A 6,000-nucleotide genomic window follows, 5' to 3' on the forward strand; every position below is an offset into this window, starting at 1 on the left:
TTTGCAGTTCAGGCAAAAAAGAACGAAAGAAAAACACGGCATGGACGCTTTTCCTACTCTCGGAATCCTGCCAAAGTGCCAAGAGCTAGCAAAACATTCTCTAGTGGAGTAGTAGCACTAGTTATGCAAGGATTGCAAGTCATGACTGGACATCCTATCAAGCAATGTTTTTCGTTTTGGAATCATTCGACTCGTACCGCGCAGTTTTCACCTCGCCATTCACGCGCCCTCCGCGTACCTAGGCACCCGAAAGCGACGGCGATCGATCGAGTGCGACGTGGACCAGACTTATCTTGGGTAGGAGTATGTAACAACAAACACGCGGACGTGGCTCCGCGGCGCGATAGGGTCGGGCGGAAAAGGACGAGACGCCAAAAGATCGCCGCACGCGCCACGGCTGATAGATACTCCTAGCATGCAATTGTTATTAATAAAAAAGAAAAAGGTGCAATGTATTAGCTTCGCTTCGCTCCGCACGTACTGATTGCTAGCGCTCTTCTTTCGCTCATGGTTGGGTAGGGTAGCTATCGCTCTTGATCTTTTCTGTGTCTGTTCTTTTCAGGGACAAAACAGCAGGTTATAAAACTGCACGCACGTACCACGCGGTTGGTTGTTCCATCAGGCCCTGCGATTTGGCACGGTGACGCCGTCATTTTCGGGTATATACCACCGGTTTTGGTCGCACCCCGTGATGGAGAACAAACTATCGGTTGGTTGAGAAAACAACTCCACTTGATTTTATTTGCAGGAGAAACGTTTTGATTGCCACGGGAAACAAGAAGAGCAAACCCACGCGAAACACGTTGGGGTTACGGGGTATAAGAGTCGAATCCACTATTCCTACAGCTGCGGTTAAACAAATCCGGCACCCATACGGGAGGGCCGTGCAATTCTCAAATTGCCACATCCACAGCCATGTATCTCAAATCTGGTACACTATATTGTCACGACCGTGGGTCGGACCGGATCGCCAGCGGCAAGGTAGCTAGCGATAGGAGCAGGAGAGCGCAACCATGGCGTGAGGAAGGGAAGATGGAGCAGCTCGGGAGAGGATAAGAGCAAGGGAGGGGAGAGACAGACGAGAGGCTCAGAATGATCTTCAATTTTTCAAACTTGTTCTGTTACAGAGACACTCTCTTGCTTATAAACAGCAAGCCCACACATCGACCCTCGGCCCACTGGCTCATGGTCACACACGGCCCACCACACGACACGCAGAGCACATTCAAATCTTCCCGCTTTCACCAGAGCTCCCTTGCCTCTTCTCGCGTCTGCCAGCACTGCCTGAGCTTGACGCCATCGCCTCCGCACTTACAGTACCCGCCCCTGAAGAACCAGCGTGTCCCCATGCTGGTGCAGCTGGAAACCTTTGCTTGAGCACCTCGTAATCTTCCCACGTAGCCGAAGTTGCCGGTATGGTAGCCCACTTAATTAGCACTTGCAAGTGAGAGGTGTCGCCTTTCTTGACCAGACGGCGATCCAGAATCTCTTCAAGAAAAACTCCAGGAGCAGACAGATCGATCAGAATAGGCAACGACGAAAACACTGGTGTATGATCTGGCACATGGTTCTTCAGTTGCGACACATGGAAAACTGGGTGAATTTGACTACCTCGCGGTAATTCCAGGCGATAAGCTGTTGTTCCAATCCTTTCCAGTACTTTGTAAGGCCCAAAATACTTCAGTGCTAGCTTGCGGCAGGGTCGGTTCACTACTGTGGACTGAGTGTATGGCTGTAACCGTAAGTACACCATCTCCCCGACAGTAAATTCTCTTTCGGAGCGTATCCATCAGACCATTCAAAAGCATGTTTCTTCAGCAGGGCTGTGAGTGGTTTTGCCAAGAGTCCATAGTTCTTCACAAATTTCCTGTAATACCCAGTTAGACCCAAAAATCCTCTGAGCTCAGTCACATTTGTAGGCATAGGCCACTGTAACATTGCCTCAGTTTTTGTAGGATCTGTAGCCACTCCTTTGTCAGAGATTATGTGGCCTAGATACTCCAGTGACTGTTGTGCAAAAACACATTTGCTTTCTTTGACAAACAGCTGTTGTTCCTTTAGTATATCAAATACTGACTGAAGATGTTCTAAGTGTTCTTCCAAAGTAAAACTGAACAGAAGAATGTCATCCATGAATACCTGGACAAATTTTCTGTTTGCTCCAGCAAATATGAAATTCATGACACACTGAAAAGTGCCAGGAGCTGTAGCAAGACCAAATGGCATAACTCTGAACTGGACCTGCCCATGGTGTGTTTTAAAAGCAGTTTTAAACTCATCCTCCTCTTTCATCCTGATTTGAGGATACCCAGCTCTCAGGTCTAGTTTAGAAAACTACTTAGCACCTCCTAACTCATCCAGAATTTCATCAATTACTGGCATAGGAAACTTGTTTTTTTACTATCACTGCATTTAGTCTCCTGTAGTCCACACAGAACCTCCAAGTGCCATCTTTTTTCTTGACCAACATCACAGGAGCAGCAAAGGGGCTCATACTGGGTGTGATCAGACCACTATCCAACATTTCCTTTACTTGTCTCTCAATCTCATCCTTCTGTAAGGGAGAATATCTGTAAGGCCTGCAATTCACAGGTACAGTATTTGGAAGTAAATTGATATTGTGGTCAATCACTCTGTGTGGAGGCAGACTATTAGGTTCTTGAAACACTTCCTTGTTTCTGCCCAAAACCTGTTGGACTTCAGTTGGAATTTCAGTGGCAGGTGCCATTACTATTCTGTTAAGTAAGGCATTGACCCACACTTCATTCCCTCTTTCCCACTTCAGCAACTGATCAGCAGAAACTTCAGTAATTTCCTCTTGTTGGGCAGGCAATACTCCTTGCAACCTAACTGTCTGTCCTTCATATTGGAACTGAATCCATTTGTCAGCCCAGTGACATTGCATGACACCCCACTGTTCCAGCCAATCCATACCCAGTATAATGTCATGCCCTCCTAAAGGCAGCACTTGCATAGCATTAGTGAAACCGTGGCCCTGCATCCACCAAGTGACTTTAGGTGCTACTTCAGTGCTCTGGATAATGTTCCCATTAGCCACTCTGACTTGCATTGGTTGTTTCAATGTTTCAGTTTTAGCTGCAATCTTGTTCGGTAAGGCCTGATCAACAAATGTGTGTGTGCTGCCCGAGTCCACTAAGATCAACACAGCTTTGTTTCCCACAAGAGCTCTCAATTGAATTGTTTTTGGATGACATAGCTGTAGCTGAAATTGTGGCACACTCCTCTGGTCCCCCTTGCACTAAAGCATCCAGTACAACATCAGAAATTATTTCATGTGGGTCTACTAGTTCAGCTGCTTTGAATTGAGCTCTAGGAGCTGGTGCTTGGTCGCACATATGGCCAGGAGCAAATTTCTCCCCACACTTATAACATAGTCCATTTGCTCGTCGATATTCCTTTAGTTGTTTGGCTTTCCACAAATCACCTGTAGCCAGACCGGACTTGTTCTCTGTCTTTGCATATGGTGCCTTGGGAAAACTTGATTTGGTGGATTTCGGTTACAAAAGTAAACCCTCCTGAACAGATGGATAAAGAGCTGCCGGTTGCACATTTGATGGAATTTGCAGTTCCACTGCTGACCTGAGTTCCTCCTTGAGCCCCATGATAAATCTAGTGACTAGGAATGTATCACTGATTGTAGGCTCATATAACTTGACTGTGTACACCAACTGTAAGAACTACTGCTTGAATTCCTCCACAGTAGTTGTCTGTTTGAGCATCATCGGGTCCTTCATCTTTTGCCGATACACATTCACGTCAAACTCTTGCAAAATCGCTTGACAGAATTGTTCCCAAGTGTGCAGCGCACCTGTCTGCTTAAATGCTTGATACCAGTGAGCTACATTGTCTGTCAAATAGAGCGAGGCTGACGTGACCTTAAAACTGTCAGGTATGTGGTACAGTCTGAAGAATGCCTCACACTTATCAAGCCAAATTCACACATCAGACCCATCAAACCTTGGAAAATCCATTTTAGGCATCCACTGGCGCTTTGTCGTATGTTCCTCTTCAACAGGTAGCACAGGGGACTGAAATTCGACGGGTTTGATTGGTACCTGAACTGGAAGGTGGAGCACGATTTGTGAACCCAGGGCCAGCCCCCAATATGCCATCCGACACTTCTGATGCTGTGGGAGAAGAGCTCTCGCCCATTGTGTGATGCTTCCTTGTCTGAACCGCATGGAAGTGCGTCTGCTGCACTTGCCCCAGTGTGTCGCAGGATAGGTCAACCTTGACCTGCACCTGGTCCAGCCTTGCGGACTGCTCGGAAATCTTCGCGTCGAGGGCTTCGAGCTGTGCACAAATGCCGTCCATCACTTCCCATTTGCTCTGAGCCGCTCGCAGCTCAGCGAATTCCTTGAGCATCCGCTCCTGGAACGCCTCCATCCCGTCCGTGATGAAGCGCGTCTGCGGGTTGGGCTTGAAGGTCGTCGTCGCGGATTCCCCGAATCAACCCACCTCAGGTCAGGGATTACGCAGATCAACCCTAGGGTGATCCGCCAACGTCGCCTCGGATTTGCTGGGTATGAGACGGGGAAAAAAATTTCGCGACGCGGCGCGGCGGAGAGGATCGATGGCTCTCATACTAGACTTTCACGACCGTGGGTCAGACCAGATCGCCGGTGGCGAGGTAGCTAGCGATAGGAGCAGGAGAGCGCAACCATGGCATGAGGAAGGGAAGAGGGAGCAGCTCGGGAGAGGATAAGAGCAGGGAAGGGGAGAGGCAGACGAGAGGCTCAGAATGATCTTCAATTTTTCAAACTTGTTCTGCTACAGAGACACTCGCTTGCTTATAAACCGCAAGCCCACACATCGACCCTCGGCCCACTAGCTCATGGTCACACACGGCCCACCACACGGCACATAGAGCACATTCAAATCTTCCCTCTTTGACCACAACTCCCTTGCCTCTTCTTGCGTCTGCCAACACTGCCTGAGCCTGACGCCATCGCCTCCGCACTTACATATATATTCATACTAAAGCATTCAACCCGATCACCAAAAGATCTTCATAGTTCACATATTCCATATAACCGATGGATAAGTTCTAAATTATATTATTAATACTCGAAATAGAAGACGGATAGATGGCGGGGCTTCACCACTTTCTCGGCCCTTTACCCTTCCGGTCACCGACGTTTTTGTAGGCGTACACATAGGCGTCGGCCGTAGAGGTGGGTCGTTGGAGGAGTCGATGAAGCCCTTCATCCTCCGAACGGCGCGGTCTTGCTTCCTCTTTAGCTTAGCCACTCTCGCCGCCTCGTGTGCGGACTGCTCCAACCCATGTGCATGGTCAGCCTGGGCCGGAGGCCCGAGCCCGAAACCCCGACATTCGGGCCGGGCCCGGCCCGAAAGCCCGAAAAAGCCCAAAATGATCATAAATGTATATTTGATTCAAAATAAAGCTATATTTTATTATTTAATACCCTAAATATTATTTTTTTAATCAGAAAATGCAATTGTTCATGTGTTTTGGGCCGGGCCGGGCCCGGGTTTGGGATTTTTGCTTTGGGCTTCCACAAGCCCGACTTGGTGAATGACCAGGTTTACTACAACCCAAGACAGAGCGCCTTCACGTTTTCCCAAAGGAGCTAGCCGGTGTTCGTCTGCGCTGTCATAAGCGACCAACGATATACCCATGCAAGGAGGCACTCCTCCTCACCGGGCCCTGCCAGCAGCCCGCGATAGTGGGGGAAGGACTGTGCGACCACATCCGAGCCCTTTCCCTAGCCTGCTACATCTCGCAGCGGGTGGCACGCGCCTCAGATTGAGTGTCCACATCTGCGGCACTGGCGAAGAGGGCACTCAAACCAACCGCCGCCCTTGAGGAGCAGCAACCGGAGGGGGAGGAGGTTGACAGACGGGCGACACGGAGCGAGCTGCCCCGCTCAGAGCTGCGCGCAGGGCTGGATATGAGGCGTGTGATACTTGTGAGGTGTGTTGGGATTTCCCCCGAAGAGGAGGGGAGATGTAGTATAG

Source organism: Triticum aestivum, chromosome 1B, assembly GCF_018294505.1.
Source record: "Triticum aestivum cultivar Chinese Spring chromosome 1B, IWGSC CS RefSeq v2.1, whole genome shotgun sequence".
Lineage (NCBI taxonomy): Eukaryota > Viridiplantae > Streptophyta > Magnoliopsida > Poales > Poaceae > Triticum > Triticum aestivum.